This window comes from Sciurus vulgaris, assembly GCF_902686455.1.
Source record: "Sciurus vulgaris genome assembly, chromosome: 3".
In the NCBI taxonomy this organism is placed as follows: domain Eukaryota; kingdom Metazoa; phylum Chordata; class Mammalia; order Rodentia; family Sciuridae; genus Sciurus; species Sciurus vulgaris.
Window position 1 is genome coordinate 78,679,975 of NC_136463.1, and position 22,164 is coordinate 78,702,138.

Below are 22,164 nucleotides of genomic sequence, written 5' to 3' on the forward strand. Positions count from 1 at the left end.
TCCCAATGGAAATGCAGTTTTAAGGATTTCAGTTTTGAGGATTTCAACATTTGAGATTTTAATCTATTGTAGTTGTGGTTTTGGGATTCTGAACTTTCGAGATTTTGAACCTTGGGGATTTCAACATTGGAACTATAACATTTGGGATTGTGGCAATTCTCATATGGTACATTTCATTTAGAATTTCCTGGGTTTTTTTTTTTTTTTTTTTTTTTTTTTTTTTTTGTCTACCAGCATGCGATTTCTCCAGGTAAAATGCACTTGCCCACAGAATTTCAGTTTTAAACTTCACGACTGAGTAGTCTTTATGGCGTTGCTCCACTACTACTAATCAGGTTGAGACAAAATTGACAATGAAATTTATAATTTATATTACAATTGTGTATTTTTCTTTCTCTTCTATTAATAAGTGCACTATTTGAAGGAGACAATGATCTAATCCCAGCAGGTAGGATTTGCAGTGCCTAAAATGGCAGATGCTCAGTAAGTGTCAGATAAATGGAAAACACATCCAAACATCCGTAGCTGAAGATGGTGACTGAGAGGTCCTCTTACAGTGGTTTGAGTATACTTAAATTGTGGGATTGGACTGGTGAAAATAGTGCGGAGGCTGCCAAGTGACCAGGAGTGAGGCTGCCGTTATCACAGGATATCTGCTTGAGCTACTTCATTCTGATTATGTACCCGTTACGATGCCTAATCTTCTCTGGGATGAGCGCACTAACATATTCTCAGACATGTTGAAATTAAACCTTAGTGAAAGGCAAACATCCAGAAATCTTCTTTGGTTGACCTGTAGCTGGCAGATCATCCCAGAAGAAGAACCCAACCTGGCATAGAAATGAGAGGGCATCACCGTTTTCCCCTGCAAGTTAAACAAAAAAATTTCAATTTCTCTTCCTCTTTAGATTTGGTCCTTTCTCTCTCTTTATAATGGAAAGTGGGTTAATATAAGCTCTTCCTGTTCTTTCCAGAAGGGACTGAAATCATCTCTTTTCCTTACCTTTGTTAAGTTATTCAGTTCTGGTCAGAAATTCAAGCATGGTCCACTGGGGTGCACAATCTTTGTATGACTCTTCAGTCTAGCAGAAGCGAATGATTATCCCCCTGTGAGTCTTCTGAGCTGGCCATGTTAGCCTGACTGTGCTCCCAACCCTGGGGTCATCAGCTTTCCATTAGCATCACCAGCCAACAAGAAGGGTCGTCCCCAAGACATAAAATGCAGCCTCTACAGAGGCCTGACAATTCAAGCTGGCACTTTTATTTTTATTTTTATTTTTTTTTTTGTATGCTGGTTTTTCCACCCATTTAAAAAAGCTTTAAAAGATTAAATTTGCAAGGCATGCAATGCAGTCAGAATGAATGGCCAATCAGGGAACATTTTAATGGATTGTCACTAAGATGCCCAAAGTGATCTTTAAGTAACAGGCCAGAGAAGCCAAATTGTTTAATTTTGTCTTTGCAAATCAACAACTTTCTATAAAGTTTCTAAAAATCATCAGGATATAAAACATAATAATCCTAACTTCTTCACTCTGTCAGAATCACACCTGACATTGATTGAACACCAGGTGTCTTGAATCTCACAATAAAGTAAAAAGGTACATCATATTATTCTTACTTTTAAAACAAAATTTGGCTGCCATAATTCTAGCCCTAGGACCTGTCGACCTGTGTCTGACCTGCATACACACTACATAGAACATGCTGAATAAATGTTAGTTGAATTATTTCACAGATAAGAAATCTAAAACTCATTTCTCAATGCTACTTCCTCATTTCCATCAAAAATGCCACCTCGGTTTTGTAATCCATCAAACTAAAGTAATCTATTACCAACACAATCAAATCATGCATGTTCAGAACCTAGAAAAAGAACCCTGGTCATATTTCTGATCAATAGATATCAGTTGCCATTTCTCTTTTCTTGACCTTTCCTTTGCCGCACCACCAATTCCATGGATACTAAAAACCCTCAAAAACACTTTTTACTAAAAGATTATCAGATTGTTATTATTATAATCCACACATCACAATTATAGTCATTCACAGTTAAACCAACCTGAAACAGACATTATATATTGCCAAGTAAACTATTATGTTTTGGTAATTTTTTCTTTTAATTCACACAAAATAAAATTAACTCATGGTTGAAAGGAACAAGGTTTGTAACCATTTCTCCCCTGATTCTGCCCCCTCCCCACACACTATTTTTCAATCTACATTTTTAACTTCCTCGTTAGTCATTGGTCCAATTAGCCCGTGGCTTCCACTACTTAAGGGTGGTTTCCCCTGCTACTAGCGCTCTTTCTCTTTCTCTCCGCCCTTAAGGATAGACACTGTTCATCTGCTTGCCACTTAGGTAAGTGGAATCCATCTGACACCCAGACACCTAGACTCTGGTCTCACCTTCCATTTGCCCATATGCTCTCCTCTACATCCAAACACCGGCCTCATTGGGTAAGTGACTCCTCCCCCAGCTTTTGGTTAAACGAACTGTAAGACCTTGGGAGGTGACTGTTGAGTGTCTGGCACCACTGGGGTTCTCTGCAGGGTCAGGGGAATGCCCAGCCACATTCTTGCAAATACAGTTGACTCCTTATACTGATTGCTGGGGGAGAGCTCCCAGCTGACAGGTGACTCTTTCCTGGAGGCAGGCAATCTCCAGACTGATGGAGGATTCTTTCCTAAGAAGACTGCCTCTTGCGAGACCTAACTCCGGTCCTGAGTTTTCTCCATGACATTTTTGTCTGTATAAAGCCCCAGTGCTGGGCACCCAGGCACCCTACAGGCTTAGCCTCAACACTTACCTAGCAGTGGGTGATGACCCCCTTGGTAACCTGTTCTTCATTCAGATGATTCCTTAGGGCCAAGGGGCACCTCACCTCTATATTCACCAATTCCTCTCGCAATGGGCAGCTCATACTCAATCCCTACCCATAATCCCCTCAGTTGCCTCTTAGCTAATTTAGAGTCCCTTTGCCTCATCCCAGACCTCAAACCAAACAGCACTCTAGATCCCAACATTCTTAGGGATCTTTCTAACTTCTGAGAGCACTTGGGAAAATGGAAAAAGATTTCCCTACATTACAAGTTTTCTCTTTCTTGCTTACTAAACCTGATCTTTGCTCTTCCTGCAAACCCCAACACCTCCTGTTGGCTTGCTCTCCCACTGCTAATCCCTCCTCCTCCTCCGACTTTGACCTGGATAATGAACGACCCCCATGTTGGTCTCCTGCTCCTCCATCTTCTTTGCCCTGCACTGTTTCTGCTTACCACCTCCCCCAACCAACCTACCTAGTCCTTCCATCACATGGTCTCAAGCACCTGTTCTAGTCCCCCTACAGGAGGTGACTGGTGTGGAGGGAGTGATCAGAGTCCGTGTTCCTTTTTCGCCTTCTGATCTTCCCCAGATAGAGAAGCAGCTATGCTCCTTCACTTCCAACTCCATGAAATTTATCTTAGCAGGTCTTATGATTTTACTTGGCATGAGATTATATGGGATCATGTTCACACCTTGGCCCCTGAGGAGTCTAGGAGAGTCTGGAAACAGGCATGCAGTTATGCAGATGAGGTTCATCATCAACCCCAACCCATCCCAGTGAGACTGAAGCAGTACCAGATAGGGAGCCTCAATGGGACTATAACACAGGTATCGGGCATCTGTTAGAGGGATAAGTTCCAAACCTGCATGCTTGCATTTCTCTGAAAAGGCTGCCATTAAAACCCATTAATTGTGATAAAACTTCAGGAAGTAATACAGGATAAAACTGAAAACATATCCACCTTTCTGAGTTGCCTCACAGAGGACATGCTCAAATATATCTAACCAGGACCCTGAAACTCCAGAGGGATGACAGTTATTCATGACTTTTGTTTCATTTTTTTCCTAAAGCTACAGGGGGCCCTTTACTTCACAGCCAGAGGTTCTAGTGGTGGCATTCAGGGAGTAGAACAGAGGGAAGAGAAAAAAAAAAAAAAAACCTAAAAATACCTAATGCTAGCCAAAGCCTTCACCCAGGTAGACCTACCTACCCAACCAGCCACTACTAGGAGCACACCCTAGCTCCCAGAAGACCCAGGCCCATGCTTTAAGTGCAGAAAAAGAGGGCCACTGGGCACGAGCTTGTCCAACCCCCAGTAGCCCTAGGTCCTTTGTCCAAATGCCATCAAGGCATCAACACAGGACATTGGCAATTGATTGTCCTGGTGCCCAGAGAGTGCCAGATCACCGTATCCCCGTCCCCCATGACTTACTGGGATTGGCAATGGATGACTGAAGTGGGCCTGGGACTTCTACACTGAAGACCATCACTGTTCAGAGCCCCAGGTGACCCTATGGTGGCAGGCAGTTCCCTTTCCTTATAGATACTGGCATAGCCTTTTTTCAGTGTCACAGGAGTTTTGGGGACCCCCTTCCCTGGCAAATCTTCTATTGTTAGGGTAGAGAAAAAACTATACTACCCCCTAAAAACCCCTCAATAGGTGCAATATCAGACAAATATGCTTCACCATTCCCTTTTGGTATTCCTATGTGTCCCATTTTCCTCCTGGGAAAGGACATCCTAAACCAAATTGGGTGCCTCTATTTCCTTCTCACCCCACCATGGCTCTCCACTAAGACTCCTCTCTGCTATTCCCTCTCCTCATGAACTTGTAGGAACATACAACCTGAGTCTTCATATCCCCTTTCTCCTCCTTTTGTTGACCCAAGGTCTAGACACTCACATACCCTCTGTAGCCACATGCTCTTCTGTACTCAGTTCACCTGAAAGACCCAATATCCTACCCAGTCCAGGCCCAATATCTCCTTCCCCAAGTAGCCTCTTAGGGCTTCAACCAATCATCCAGGATTTAATGCGACAAAGGCTTCCTGCACCACAGCCAATTCACTTTAAAACACTCCCATCCTGGCGGTTAAAAAGCCTAATGAATCTTACCATTTGGTAGCAAGACATTAACAACTTAGCACTGTTCCCATCTTCCCTATTGTGCCCATTCCCTACACCTTACTTTCCTCTATCCCCTCCCCCACCACATACTTTTTCTGTGTTGCATGTAAAGGATGCCACTTTCATTGTCACTCTTCATCCTGACTTGTAGGATCTCTTTGCTTTCACCTGGACTGAACTTCTCACTCAAGTTTCTTCTCAGCTGACCTGGATGGTTCTCCTACAGGGATTTAGGGACAGCCTTCACCCCCTTTGGGCAAACACTGTCTCATCATCTTGCCTCTCTTACTTTCATTTTCTCCCCTCTCTTAAAGTATGTTGATGATCTTCTATGTAGTCCCTCTCGAGGACTCCCAAGGGAACACTATTAAGCTTCTAAATTTTCTGGCTGACAGAGGTATAGGGTCTTTCCAGCAAAGGTACAGCTTTCCCAACCTCAGGTTATTTACTTAGGAGTCAGCCTCTCACCAGGATTTAAGGCCATCACTGTAGAGAGAAAAGCATTGCTGCAGAACATTCCCACTCCATCCACCAAGGAAGAAATCCTTTGTTTTCTAGGACTAGCAGAATATTTATGATCCTGGATCCCAAATTTTTCCATCCTGGCAGCTCCCTTATATGAGGCTTCAAAGGACATTCCCACGGAACCTCTCCTCAACCCAATGGAAGCCCCTTTCCAGACTCTAGGAAAGCCCTTCTTCAAGCCCCAGCCCTATACCTCCCTGACATCACCAGACCATTCTACCTGTTTGTCTCTGAGAAAAGTGGGTTCACTCTGGGGGTCTTAGGACACATGTTCAGTTCTACCTTTAGCCCAATGGCATATGTATCACAAAGGCTAGACCCCACCATAAGAGGCTGGGCACCATGTCTTCAGGTATTGGCCACAGCATTTGTTTAACCTAAGAATCAAAAAAACTTTCCTTTGGGACGCCCAAAGAAGTGTTCCCACCTCACAATCTGTCCAAGTTTCTTACTTATAAGAAGTAAACTCTACTTTTATGAAGCAAACTCTACTGCCCTGTTAGGTATTAGCTTTGCAAACTGCTCTTATTGAAAACTCTTCCATTTCCTTTAAGACAAGCCCTCCTTTAAATACAGCCACCCTCTTACACCCACCCTTCCAACCATACATGCTTCAGCAACACATAGCTACCCTCGAGATTCTGGGATAGTTACTTCCCTGCCCCTCCAATGTTCGGGAGGGAACCTTACACAACTACTTTCATATGGTTCACTGATGAGACCCTTTTCTCCATGAAGGGATCCGACAGACTGGATATGCCATTGTCTCCCTGGAAAAGGTTGTAATTCAGGACCATTACCTAACCACACCACAACCAACAAGCAGAACTAATCACCCTCACTCATTCATTCACCCTTGCAAAGAGAGAATCCCTGGAAATTTACACTGACTCTAAATATGCTTTTTACATTATCCTTTCCCATGCCACTATTTGGAAAGAGAGGGCCTTCTTACTACAAAAGGGAACTCCATCACCAACTCTAGCTACATCCTAAAACTCCTTAAGGCTCTTCACCTGTCAGTAATCATAGGCCTTATACATTGCAAAGCTCATCAGATAGACCAATCATTCACCTCTTCAGACAAAAACAAGGCAGATGAGGAGGCTAGAAGAGTATCCCTATCATCCACACCAGCCCCCATCATGACTTTCCATGATCCCTTACCTCCATTGCGCCCTAAAAGGGAGATACTTTTCTAACTCCACCGTCTATTCCACCCCAACCTTTCTTTACTCTCAAAATTCACTAAGACTCAACTATCCTGCAACTATCCTGCTCTGATATCTCATTTCTGAAAGAACTCTCCTCCACATGTGCAATTTGCTTATGAACCAATCCTACAGTCATCAGACCCCTACTTTTCCAACTCGCCAGGGCTGTGGTGCCATTCCAGGGGTAGACTGGCAACTTGACTTTACTCACATGCCCACGGTAAGTAAACCTAAATACCTTTTTTGGTCATGATTGACACCTTCTTGGGATGGGTTGAAACCATCTCCACTTCCAACAAAAGGGTACTAACTGTCTGTACCTTCATCCTTCATGAAATCATTCCTTACTTTGGAGTGTCTACCTCCTTCCAGTAAGATACTGGGCCTGAATTGATCTCTCAAGTTTCTCAACATGCCAAGATTCTTGAAGTCCCTTGGCATTTCAATATTCCCTTTCACCCAAAGTCATTGGGTAAAGTAGAATGAATAAACCAAACTCTTAAAAATGTCTTAACCAAACTTTCTTTAGAACTGCACATTGACTGGGTTAAACTCCTTCCTCTTGCACTTCTGTGTCTTTGCTCTTTCCCAAAGATACCTGTTAATATCTCCCCTTTTGAGCTAATGTACAGTTTTCCCATCCTTCCTTCTGGGATAACGCTTCTTCCTTCTTCTCTTCCTTCTCATATATTCATTCCTCTCCTAAACCACATTCGGGCATTCCTATGGGGTTATGCTGACTCCTCCCTGCCTAGACCCTTTTCTGACCCCCTGGCTCAACCTCTTCAAATAGGAGACCAACTTCTTATTTAACCTCCTCAGGAGGCTACAGCTCCTCTATCTCGCAAATGGTAGGGACCCCATACAGTGATCCTGTATGCCAATGGTTGTCATGGTACAAAGTATACCAGGATGGCTATACATTTTTTGGGTTAAGCTCTACTCTCAATCTGCAAACTCCTCTCTAGCTTCTAACCCTCAGCTTCTTCCAACCAATACTCAGCCACCCCAGTGGGACCTCTTCGCCTCAGTCTGAAGGACATCAAGCCCTCTACCCTTCTTCCCATTCTGGAAGCCAAGGACCAGAACACTGAAGCACCAGAGAACTATACCCAGCCATGAGGACTGGATTGCCAGCTACATTCTTGCCTCTCCTGCCATTTATCCTGTCTGCCATTTTCCTATCTGTCCAGCTTATATTACAGGACTATCAGGACCTTATAATGTCTGAATCAGAGCCTGGTTACAAGTTCACTCCTTAGGGAACTACCCAGTCCCCAACCCTCACCTACTGCAATGACATCTCCCTCCCCTGAATCAGTTCTACACCCATGTCCAGCAGGAAGCAGTCATTGAAGATAGATCTTCACTCATACTCCCAAAAGGGATCTTCTTATAAAAACAAAAGTGTGGGAATGAAAGGAACAAGTCTATAGCCATTTCTCCCCTGATTCTTCCCCCTCCCCACACACTATTTTTCAGTCTAGGTTGTTAACTTCCTCATTAGTCATTGGTCCAATTAACCCACGAGCTTCCACTACCTAAGGGTAGTTCCCCTGCTATTAGTGCTCTTTTTCTTTCTCTCACCCTTAAGGGCAGACACTCTGTTCATCTGCTTATTAAAATCTCTTGTGTGAGTTCTCACATGCGGAGTGGTTTTCTAGGTGTTTTCACTGGTGAACAACTCTACATGTCTTGATAAATGCAAAGTCATGTATATACTTTCACACATAACATACAGTACAGTTTCATCATCCCAAATTGTGTCCTCATGTTGCCTCTCTGTGGGTTGATGATTCCCAACCCCAAATCCTGGCCCACACTGCTCTGTTCTGTGTCCCAGAAATTTGCCTATTGCAGATTATCATGTAAGTGTCTCATGAATATAAATTTTCATTTATCTTGGGTAAATAATTGGAGAAGCGTTGCTAGCTTATATGACCACTATCTATTTAACTTCATTTTTAAAAACTAATTATTTATCCAAGTGGATGTACGATCTTGTGGTTTTACCAGAAACTTATAAGAATTCTATTTCTTCTGCATGCTCATCAATACTGTAAAAATGTCAGATAGAAATATGTATGTTTGTGTGTCATTTTAACCATCCCAACAGGTTTCTTGTACAGTGTCTTTGCAGTTAAATTTTCACTTGACTAATTGTGTTGAACACCCTTTCATGTGTCCATTAGTTATCCATATGTCATTTTTGGTAAGGTCTCTTTTAAGTCCCCCCCCCCTTTTTCTAATTAGATAAAATCATTGGTTTTATTGAATGCCCTTTAATTCTGGATATAAATCCTTTGCAAAATATAATTTACATATATTTTCTCCTAGTCTGTAGGTTGTCTTTTTATTCTTTGAACACTATTTTCTACATATCAAATGTTTTAAATTTTGATAAAATCCAATTTAACATTTTTAAAGCTTTGTGTATTACACTTTGGAGTAATAAAGAAAAAAATTTCTAAACCAAATCCACAAATATTTAATCCTTTTCTTTCCTCTGGTACTTTGTAATTTTATAGTTTACTTGTAAGTTTATAAAGGTATATGATTTATTTTAGTTTAATTTTTACATAAGGTATGAGTGGTAGTGTTGTCACAGGAAAGCAAGGAGCTGAAGCATCAAACCTTGGTTCTTGTGTTCTAAGGAAAGAAAATTTGATATCAGACACCAAAAGCCAAGCAAGAAAACTTTATTATAAGCAACAGTAGAGTGAAAGTAAAGTGAGGCTCAAGCAAAGAGCATTCTCAAGAGAAAGTGTGTCATCTCTGAGCAGAGATCAACGAAGGAAACAGAACTGCTTCCACATTTATTACAACTTGATGTTTTTCCTTGAGAACTGGGGACCACCTTCTATACTCTTTGCCTATCAGGTGTTCAACTTCTCCTTCACATCAGGCCTCAGGTGGTGGAGTTTTTGATGTTAGTTGGTCCTCTCAGGAACTGTCATGTTGGACATCCTGTTCAGAGGGGCCTTCATCTACAAGTCAGTCCTATGTTAATTTGCGTACTGATGTCAGCCCTGGTCAGAGGGTCTCCTACTGAGACTGTGCCACTAAAGAATCCCCCTCTGAAATAATAGGAGACACTGGGGACAGGACACCTAGTTTTATCTTGACTTTAATGGGCCTCTTCAGGAGTTAGTCACATAAATTCTTCTTTCTTGATTATTTGTCCCCAATTAGCTCCTTTTACTTTGTTTATCCTCAGAGTTTGTGAACCAATGTTTTTCTACATGTTATTTGCTACAAGTTATTTGCTCCTCTGCCTTAGCAGTAACTTAAACATGTGATCTTGTTATGCATTCCAACAGTCACTACTAACTACTACAGTTACCTAACAGTCTGAAGTTGATTACTTTTTGTATTCTTTTCTTTTTTTTGCAAAAGGATGTCTATTTTTCCAGCACTATTTATGAAAAAAACTATCATTTCTTCATTGAATACTTTCTGCACCTTTGACCATAAAGATTAGATGATAAAAATGGAGACACATTTCTAAACTTTTTTCCTTCAAACTTTGTGTCTACTCTTTCACCAATTCTGTACTTTCTTATTATAATTTTATAATAAAATTTAAAGTGAGATAGTATTAGTTTTTCAGTTTTGTATTTTCAATATAAATGTCTTCTCACATAAAGTTTAAAATAAGATTATTGATAAATGTCAAAAAAAAAAAAAAAAAGAGAGCCCACTGAAATTTGGATTGGGTTTGGTTGCATTAAATCTATAGATTAGTCCAGCTATACTGACCATGAAGTTTTTTATCACCCTACAACATAAACCACCAACAATAGGCTCTCTTGGACCCCTCTCCACTGTTTTTTATTTGCATCTTCCTGTGTTAGTTATAAATAAAAAACTGATTGAAAGATTTATGTAGCAGAGGGACACTTTGAAAGACAAAAATGAAGTGAAGTGAAACTCATAATCCTTACAGATAGCTAATCACTGACCCAACCAAAATAATTTCTAATATGCCAGCCTAAATCTACACAAATTCCAGTTGACTCCAACAATGTTCAACAGTAATAAACATCCTCTAATAAACATCATCCAGGAGATAGTTCTTTAGGATTAGCTAGTAATGGATCCAGAAAGGGACCATGCTGTCAGAGATAGGATATCACGACAAATTGTTACAGATTTGATATTTAGAATAGAAATGCTTTTACGTAGCCCCAGTTCTCCCCCTTGGGTTCATATTACTTGATCCCATCCATGATGAAATAAAACATCTAAAAGCAACTGAAAAATAACTTGTTCCAACATTAAAAAGGACCCTTAGAGGGGAAAAGTTCAAGAAAATACTTTTCATAAAGCAAAACAATAAGATGCAAACCACAGCAATTATAACAGAAGAACAATGTTTCCATTGTTTTTAAATCAGACCCTTTAGTCACTTTGCTAACAAAGCCCTACACAATAGAAAATTAACGTGGTAATGGTGAACTTTTGCAACTGTGGGCTGGGGCCCCACCTGTTATACCTTTCTGAAATGACTGTCCTTTCAGAAACTTGAGAAGTCACGTGCACTGGAGATTTGTTTCTTCTCACTGCTTACTGCTTACCCTACAAACAAGCCTTTTTGAATTTGACTTAAGGAGCACTCATTGCCTTTAACATCGTATGAAGCAAGGAAGAGATGATGGAAACTATGAGTGATTATCCTGGAAAGTTATGTACCATAAGCAGTGAGGTATAGGAGGCCCAGGTGAAAGACTGTTGAGTAGGATACCAACAGGCATCAGTAGACGGTTGTGTTACTGAACACATACCTTCCACACAATTAAGGTAGTACAGAGACACCCCCACAAACACCCCGATTCTTGCAATCATGTCAGAAGGATTTCAAATGTGTCACTCAGAGTAACAGTCATGAGTTTATTAGAAGGGATGGAAGAAGAGAAAAGGGTACATTCTCAAGGGAGAAGTGAGAGGGGCAATGTACTCCTCCTGTCCTGTTTTATTGGGAGTCCAGGGTAAGCTTCCAGAGTCCCACCCAAGTCTACTGTTTTTTGTTTTTCTGGAGTTTTTTTTTTCCTCATTCTTTATTGGTTCATATAAGTTATAAATAACATTAGGATTCATTTTGACATAATTATAAATGCATGGAATGGAATATAATTTGCTCTAATTCAGTCCCTAGTACTTCCCTTACCCTCTTCTCCTCCTTACCTCTCTTCCCGTTCCTTTACTCTACAAACCTTTCTGTTGTTTACTTGCAGTTTTTTAAATTGGAGTCTTGTGGATGTGGATATACAAAATGATGAGATTCACTGTAGTATATTCACATATGTACATAGGACAGTGTGTTCAGATTAATTCCACCATTTTTCCTAATGATCAAGAAATAAATGAAAAAAAAAAAATGTTCAACATCTTCAACAATTAAGGAAATGCCTACCAAAGCCTTATTGAACTTGGGCACAGTGGTGCATGCCTGTAATCCCAGAGGCCCCGGAGGCTGAGGCAGGAGGATCTCAAGTACAAAACCAGCCTCACCAACTTCGTGAGGCCCTAAGCAACTCAGTGAGAACCTGTCTCTAAATAAAATTTAAAAGTGCTGGGGATGTGGCCGAATGGTTAAGTGCCTCTGGCTTCAATCTCTGGTACAAAAACAAAAACTGAAATTTTATTTTAATCCAGTCAGAATGGCAAAAAATCAAGAATACAAATAATAATAAGGGTTGGTGAAGATGTGAGAAAAAGGTACACTTTTACATTGTGGGTGGAACTGTAAATTAGTGCTACCACTCTAGGGATTTCTCCAAAAACAGGAATGGAACCACCACTATGACCCAGCTATCCCACTTCACAGTATATATCCCAAAGAACTAAGATCAGGGATGCAGCCAAATCAATGTTTATAGTAGCACAATTCACAATAGCCAAGTTATGGAACCATCCTAGCCACCCTTCTACAGATGAGTGGATAAAGAAAATGTGATACACAGTGGAGTTTATGATGACCCAAAATTTGTTTGACAAGAGAGAACCATAAGAAATGTTTTTGATATACAATTGAAACCAGATTCTCAGTCCCTTCTGCTGTAGTCCCTGACAGGGTTGCAACACTCGGAGCAGCAGCTATTCTCTGCAGGGTGTGCCCTTAGTGACTGGTCTCAGCTACAGGACCATAAAACTCTGAGCAAGATCTAACTGTGTGGCAGGATCCCACTGAAGACACATATCTACTTAGCATTCCAGCAAACCCCAGCTGCCTGCCAGTGACTTCTTTCCAGGTTCTTTCTTCATGAATTTAAAGAATAAAACCCACACACGCAATGGAGGGTGAGAGTAAAAGAAAAGGATCTATTTATAAGAGAAGAAAAGAAACAGATCTCCGCAAGAGAGGACCTAATAGCAGGTTGCCATCTAAGAGTACTGGGCTAGGAGTTAATATAGTTACTGGATAGGGGCATTGATAACTATCCCTTTTAATCAGGATTGGAAAAAATGCCAAGGTCAATATTCATGCTAATCAGCTATTGGAAAAGTGCCCAGGCTATTGGTTCAGCCTGTGCCCTTCTGATTGGCTTTGCCCTTTTAGTCCTTTAGTCTGCAGTTTTCACTCAGGTCCATACCACATCCCTATTCCTGCTGCTCAGTAACAAAAGAGTAGTCTGGAATGTTTGGAATGTTTCCACAGGTTCATTTCATGGAGTGGCCTGTACATTTAAAAAAAAAAAAAAAAAAAAAACCTTTATGGGGCACATGGCCCTAACTGCCTGTCTCTATTTTACTAGATGTCTTTCTTATCTATTTCATAATCCTAATTAAGTTTATAGAAAGATGGACTTCTGTGTAGAAAACAGTATATTCAGAAAAAAATGTTAACAGAATATTCCAAAAGTCAAGGAGTTAGTATTTAAAATAAGATACTATCAATCATAATGGAAAGCATATAGGTAACATTGAGACAAATGCTAAGTATTTCCTCACTGAAAAAATAATTAATAGTCATTTAGACATTAATCACACCTCTGTCATTTCCTTCTCCAAAGAGTTTACATTTGAATGATTGTGGAGAAGAAAGGAGACCAAGGATCAAAGGATGATTCCTATATATGGGTGACTGAGACCATGGTACCTGAGTTGCAATTTTCTCATCATTGCCTGCACTAGAGAAATGAGGCACCAAAGAAGAATAAGTGATTTTCACACCATATATGGAAATACTATAGAATTCACATAACCAAATTTGACATGAAATATAAAGTTATTTCTACTTCAATATGCTACTAGAACAAATACATAAGAACCAAAGAGAATATAAGAAATTAACTTGAAGATATTTTTTGGTAAGCAAACACATTTTGTGTCCTTGATAATGAGAGGAAATACATATAAATTAAAGAATGAGAAAAATTAATGACTTAAAATGATTAAAGCAGTTAACATCCAACCCTGGAATTGGCCTATTCTAACTAATCATAAAACACATTTGCAGTGAATTCTAGTTAACGCCTAATTTCTCACACCATAGTTAGTGTGAGTCCTAAAAATGCAATTAACTGACTAATTTAATTTCTAAAATTGCTACTGCATTTTCTTTTTGTGTGGCTTGAATTTAAATTATTAATAACACTTGCAATTTGTTGTCTAAGACTTTTTAGAAACAAATGTGCTCTGTTTTTCTTAGACTAATGCAATTAGCATTTTAGATTTTTCATGAGTTTGTATCATTATATTTTGAACTCTTGAGGTCCCATGTCCTATTTTACCAGATATGTTTTCTCTTTCCCTGTGGATTTGCAAGCACAATCAAAACACATGTTGAATCTTACTACCTACTGTATGAAGGACTGTGGATGCTCCAGGACTTTTATATCTTTCTGTGTTTACAATTATTTTTTCTCCCCAATCAATAATTCCTAGGATACTAATTTATCCATGCACGATTTCATGAGTCTTAATACCTTGAGAATATTGGCTCAGTGAGTCCAGGGGCTAATGCTTAGTGCCCATTCCGATGAATGAGCAGAAATTTGGAAAGTTGATGCAACTGAAGAGGAAGAATTAACAGGACAGATGGGAATCTCTGGAATCCAGTAATAAGTACAAAGTTTATGGACAACGCCAAAATCAGAAGCCAGAAAGACTTCTCTCACATAGTACCAGTATCACAACTGATCTCAAAAAAGAAAGGACTAAAGACAAATGCTATGCTCACAGCATTCAGCTGAAGAGATTTTAACATTCCCAAGTGTTCTCCACATAGTATTAACAATCCATTTAAAAATTAATCTTCTAAGTGGATATTCCAAGTAACTTCATTATTAAAAAAAGAAAAAAAAGAATGTTTTCATTTTTTTTGTGCCATCCTCAGTTTAGTTAAAACACACACACACACACACACACACACACACACATACACTCATAGACACAGAGAAATTTTTGTATTTGTTTTCTGATTTTTTAATTCCCAGTCACAAACATTTTTCTTATTGATATACAAACTGCATGTATTGATAGCTAAGTCCTTGAAGCATATGAAGACATATATGGAAACATACACATATATGAAACACATACACATCCATGTACCAAAAACACATTAGAAAATGATTGGGTCTTTTTCTTGATTTGTAAAAATTTCCAGAGAGACCCCTTTTGTAGATGGAATAAAAAATTAAATCAAAGCAAAAGTGGTTTGTTCAAGCTAATCTGTGAAGCATAAATTTTAAACTGCTTCACACTGGACTTCCAGAGAAGCAAGGTGGTGTAACTAATAAGTTATCAATGGGAATTATGAAAAAATGACCTGTAGCAGTAAAAATTATGAGGTAGCTGCTAATCCACCCCTCAGCAACCTTGGAAGTAAATGTCATGTTTGACAAAGTAGTTCCTATTGAGAAACACCATCTGTGAGGAATATTAGAGACTAGGAGGAGATGTCATGCTTGATAAAGCTGGTAATGCCGATGCCCGTCAGAAGAGCCAGCTAATATTTCAATAGCTCAGGGAAAAGAAAGTCAAGATAAGAAAATGATGAGTGTGAAGAAAACACCTGAGACCATTGCTAATGAACACAAGCACACAAGAATCATTCTGTATAAAAATGTTTCACATCCAAATGAGTTATTTCTACATCTGTTAAGGGACCAAACTTCTAATGTTTAATATTTCTCTCTCTGCTCTCAGCTAACATCTTCATTTGCCCTTTGACACTCATTAAATGTTGTTTTCATGCATGTACTAATATATAGCAGTCTAGAAGATTAAAAAATAATAAGCTAACAAGTTTCATTCCTCCCTCCTGGATGTACCATTCAATTCAATAAATATGTTTTGAGGATATTTTCTGAGGCACATCTATTCTGGGCATTATAAGTTGCTACGGTTTGTTCCCTCCAAAGTTCATGTTGAAATTTAATTTCTGCTGAGACAGTAGTAAGAGGTGAGTCCTTTAAAAGGTGACTGAGCTGTGAGGGTACTACTTCCATGAATGGATTAATATCCTCATTGCCATGATCAATTTGCTATCAAGGAAATGTCTCTGTTCTCTCTTGTACACTCATTCTTTCTCTTTCCCCACCCTCTTTGGCCACATGATGTCTTCCACCATACTATGATGCAGCAAAAGGGCCCCTGACAGATGCTGGAACCGTGATATTGGACTTCACAGTCAATAAATTTCTGTTCATTATAAATTACCCTACTCTCTGGTATTCCATTTCAGTAGCACAAAACAGAGTAAAACACAAACACATACTTTCCTTACAATCTAATACTGGTGAAAAAGAAACTGACATCATGTCACAACCCAGTGCTGTAAATTTCCACACTAAGTAATGTCTGTACAGAAAGTTGTGATGGTTTGATTGCTGGCAAGACCTCATGGGAGCTCTGTTGTGAAGGATAAATGGTAGTGAAAATGAAGTTAGAGACACAACCAGATTCTTTGCTTCTGCTGGCTGGCTTCTGCTGTACATCCAAGAAAACCTGTCTTCGTGTTAGCAGTTAGTCACAGCAGGAGAATGCCTGCTAGCATCAGCTCAGAGGGTTGCAGCTGGTACAGTCGGGTTCCTCTCTACTACTATGGAGTGGGGTGTTGCAGCTTTCAATGGCAGGGTATAGCCCTCAGTGTTGCAACAGAGCCCAGATGCATGCCAGTGGAGTTCTTTTCAGGTTCTTGTCTAGCAAAATTTAAGAATTAAAACCATAGATAAAGAAGAGTAAATGCAAAAACCTAGGATGCATTCCAGTGAGAAGAAAAGTGACAGAGGTACCACAGGATGAGAGAGGACTAAATAGGGGTTGCCACATAAATGTACTAGTCTAAGGTTTACATAGCTACTAGGGAGGGGCATTGATGGGTATCTACACTAATCAAGTATTGGAAAAGTGCCAAGATTGTTGGTCAACATTTATGTTAAACAGGTATTGGAAAAGAGTTAAGCTGTAGGTCAGCCCTTGAGTCTGTAACTTTTTCTCAGGTCTGTCCTGCCTTCAATTTCCCACTTTGCCTGTAAAAAAGTTTGGCTAGAATGTTTGGAATGTTGCTGCAGGGTAACTTCATGAAGTGGGTTTTACATTAAAATCAAAACACTTTAATTGGGGTACATTGCCTGACCCATCTTATTCAGTAGCTCATTATGTACTGAGGATCTTGTTAAGGATATGTCAAACCTGCATCTCACTGAAACCCCAGAGTTGACAAATTATTTTAAAATTTTTCTTCAATGCATTTGCATACTTAAGCTATCTGCAAAACAAAAATGTTAATATTCAGCCATCTCCATTTAAAAGTTCCATGTTGATGGTGATAATGGATTTGTTCATCCTTTTATATCCAGTAATTACAACAAATTTACTGTATTCAAAATCTGTGAACAGACAGACTGATCCAGAAGTCTCTTGGTTCCATATCTCTCTACAGGTCTCTAGGTCCCTACTCAATAATCAATATTTCATTCGCTTAAAAAAATTAAAAATCAAAAAGCCAAATCATGTTTATTAAGAAAGTAGCACTAACATGTGCCTATTTCTTTTTTTGAAAGAGGAATTTCTCATATTGTAACACAAGAGGCTAGCAATTCCTACAGAAAACCTGGAAGCAAACTTGCTTCAGCATGTATTTGCTCACTGTTTACTGAAACAGAAAATTTGACAGGAATTCTCCCACTCAACTTCATGTAGTGATGAGTACTCAACAAAGCAAACGTCTTCTGTCCAAAGGCAGGTTACACATTGGGTTGAGATTACCTTTGAACTCTTCCCTTTGAAACATTTACCAGTATAAAGAAACTTTCTTCGTTTTCTTCTGAAATTGAACTTCAGTACCTATTCAGACATTTGGGAAACTAAATAAAAACCAATGCAAATCCAAAGGCTAAAATATGTCAATAAAGGGCTGGATTTAGTGTGGGTTTTATCCAATTGTTAAATTTCATTTGGTTAAAGTGCAAAGTGTGTTGAAAATGTCCCTTACCTCTGATTGACATCTCCTGTCATAAAATCCCTTGTTATATGTTATTTGTAAAGAAACAAAATTAAATTTGACCAGGATTTTGGTCACTTAAAGTTCTGAGGAAGTCCATAGGGATTAAGAAAGCACAACAAAATAGTCAATACTATTTGCTGGATGCTTTCTATAGACCACACAATGTGCTGCCCTTGCCAGGACAGCATTTACCTCTTGAAGCGCCGGTCAGGTGAGTGAGAAATTGTTAAGTGCCACACTGCACTGGGAAGTATTGTACATCAGGTCAAAAAACAGGACAAGTATTGATGATTTATACAAAATGTAACTGAATACATGACAAATGAGACAAATGGCATTATAATAACCCACCCTTGGTGCTTATGATGTGTTACAAAAGAATGTTCTAGAATTAGGAAGAAAGAAAATCATGTCTTACATCTGTGACTATCAAGGAAAGCTTTAATAAAACTATCTACTGTAATTGAGCATGAGGCTAATTTTACTCATTTGCAAGCAAACATTCTGATAACAATATTAAACTTCATCTGTAATAATTTATTTGAAAGGCAGGATCTATAAATGTTTTGCATTTATGTTTGCATTTGACAGAGAATACAGTTATATTTTCAGTAAATTGGAGAAAATTAGAAACTTCATACCCTAGTCATTCTGATATTAGAGCAATATGTCTCAGTGCAAATCTTCCTATGTTTGGATTTCAGCTCATCCACTTTCTAGTTATGTAAAGCAAAGAAAGATCACATCCAAATACTACTTGAGAGACCTTGTGAATATTAAACAGAACTCAGTACTCCAAAAATAGTCACTAAAATTTGCAATGGAACAGTCTCTATAAAATAGAGGTCACATTCCCTGCTTTTCATATTATAACCCTTTTCCTTTTATTGACTTCCTTTCTTTCCTACTCCTTTCCCACTTTTGAATCCTAGTCTAAAGCAAGTAGTGGTCAGACCATGATGATGGTAAGTATTGCTAATAAGGCAGGATGTGATGTTTTACCCAAGAAGGAGTCAACAAGAGAAAGTTGGAGGATCTATTTTTGGTTCAGAATTGAGTTCACAAGAGACCCATAAAGCTGAAATGGGTTTAAAGTGCCTCATGCTCACTGTATTTTACAGAGTTTATTGATCCACTGACAGATGCACTTCACAAGGAGAACATTGACACCCATGATGGAAGGGACAAAGAGGCTTGGAGCAAGAGGTGAGTGTAGTCATTCCTACCAAGCACAAGAACAGGACACAGACCGTCCAAAGTACACACAAATAAAAGAGGCACATAGTAAAATACTCATTGATGTTCGTTGTTCCTAGACCACATATAAGGAAAGCTAAAGCTGTTTATTTATGAGTAGTAAAGCCTAGAGGGAAAGAAATGGGCATCTAAAATGACCAATGCAACTTTTAAAAGGTATTTTAATATGTGTTTATCCAGTGTGGGTTGTTACACATTAAACATGCTCTCCAGATCCAGTATTCACATATTTTTCTCCTGCCTATTTATTCTATTCATTGCCTAACTTTAGGCAATGCTCAACCTGGCTCGTTTTCTCAGAACGCTATTAATTTTCAGGATTTGTCTGATGAAGTGTATTAATGTAAGGAACTCCTTTCTTTATGTATGATCATTATTTAATTATTATATAACTAGATTTTGAGGAGGAACCTTAAGAAAATCTTCAAAATGTGGGGGAAACCAAACATTTTAAACTCCATTCCATCACCTTTGGCTTTCCATCTTTTCCATTGAGAAATAAGCTGTCATCTCATTGTTACTTCTAGGACACTAGATCTCTTTTCCTCTGAGAAATTTTTAAGGTTTTTCACTTTCTCGTTGGCTTTCTTCAATTGATTCATTATTTTTTGTATTTATTCTGTTTGGTTTCATATTCCTTCTTGACATCTTTCATCAACATTCGAATATCTATAACTGGCATCTCTTCAAATATATTGATTCTGTCCTAATCTCCCTGTCTCAACTCTCTTCTTGAAAATGCAGTTGTATGCATTTAAGATCTTTTCACCTTCTTCCTTATGTGTATTCCATTTTCTCTCAGTATTTCACTCTTGATGAACCTATGTTACTTACTCACCCTCTATTCCTCTATTCCACAGTGCATTTTTAATATGCTTACATTTTCACCTATTTTTTAATCATATTATTTGGGGTTATTTTAAACTCCTGTGTGACAACCCCAATATCAATCCCTTTGAACCTGTTTCTATTGTCCATTTTCCTTTCAGTTTTGTTACTTACTGTGACTGCTTTTTGTTTGTCTTCTCATTTGTTTCATTAGATAATACTGGATAATCTGAATGAAAAATGAAATGCAGTGGTCCCAATAACTTTAGCTTTTGGCAAACATGTAGAATAGAATAACATCAAATTCACCTCCTGTTCTTGCTGTAAGTACACATAGCAACTTGGTCTCTCTTTTGGTTGAGGAACTTCTTGCTCCTCCTTACTCCTGGGAAAGATTCTAGGTCCCTGGGAGTTAAGCCTCAGTATTAACTCATGCCTCCTCCCTATCTTCTATTTTATCTTCTTAAGAATCAATTATAGTCCAAACTGGGGCATCCAAATGCTTCAAGTCCTGGTGATATGCTTTCAATCAATTGATTTACAGCTTGATAATTGTGCTGTCAAAACCTGGTCCTCACTTTTATCCAGAGGTGGAATCTGGAAACATGCTCTACAAAAGAAACTTTCCACTCTTTAATATATGTAAATGCTGAGAAGTCTATACTCTGGGACAGGACCTCCCAGGTCTTAGAGAAGGATTCTATCAAATGGAATAAGCAGAACATAGAGCACATACTACTGTTGCTAAACCAGAAAGTTTTTCTCATTTTTTCCATGAGATCATTTGTGTGTGTACATTGAAAATAAACTGAAAAATCCAATACAAAATCAGTTCTCCATATGGATTGTATCTTCAAGTATATCTCTTCCCCTCCAAACACTAGCATAGTAAATTATACCAAGTAGAAGTAAGACTAGATTTCTTGTTTTCTTACATTGTAAATGTTTTACTATACCATGACTAGAACTTCCAGAATAATATAAATCATATTGGAATGATCACATGTCTTGCTGTGTTCCTAAATTTAATGGTGATTCCTCTAATTTTTTTAAATTTTCAATTATGAGGTTCATAATTCAACAGTTCTATTGGTTCAAGATAGATAATTTTTATCACATAAAGAACATATCTTTGTGACACTAGATTTTTACTTTTGCCCAAAATAGTTGTACTTGTTCACATGACTACAATTGTCTACAATACAAATGCACATGTTTTTCTCCTTTAAAAACATGGTCTAAGTATAGAAATGTATTTCCTAAGGTTAATTAGCCTATAAATTTTGTTTTTACAAATTATAATTTTAATCTATGATTGTCTTACATGTGTTATACTTTATCTAGGATTATTATATCTATAATTGTGCGATCATATTGTAGTTATTCTCTTCTGAAAAAATAGTTTTGAAAAATAAATTATAAAAATTTTAAAATTCTGTTTTCCCTGGGGAAATAAAAATGTAGTATGAGAAAGTATCATCATTAAAAGTCTAACACAATTTACCAAAGAATAATTAGGACTTGATTTTCATATTTTAATTCTTCAACATTTTTATACACATAGTACATGATTATCTATATATTTGCATTTTGTAATTCTTATGATAATTTTCCCAATTTATTTTGTGATCTAAATACATCTTATATCTCAGAAGTCTATAGCTGCTAATGAAATCTGTGTAAGCTTCTGTAGGTTGAATTTTGGGGCCTATCACATACTTAATTTTGTCATCAGGGCCTATTGATTGACCCCTGTAAGCCTCTGTTTTGCTATTGTTAAAAGGGAAGTAAATGATTCAATGCATCATGTGCTCAAGAATTTTTTAATATAATGAATGTAAATCATTTACCAATACCTGGTATCTGCTAAGCATTGAAGAGCTATTATTGCCCAATATTGAATTAGTATTTTTCCATAAAATATTTATTTCTA

At 38.3% G+C, this 22,164-nt stretch overlaps 1 long non-coding RNA gene across 1 annotated transcript in view; it reads right to left on the reverse strand.

The window, feature by feature from the left end:
• Window positions 1-744: 744 nt before the first annotated feature.
• The window catches only part of LOC306658095, a 173,874-nt gene continuing 152,454 nt past the window's right edge, over window positions 745-22,164 (reverse strand). The window contains exon 5 of the long non-coding RNA XR_013762955.1: window positions 745-865. This is a non-coding gene — a long non-coding RNA (uncharacterized lncRNA). The remainder of the gene's footprint in view (window positions 866-22,164) is intronic.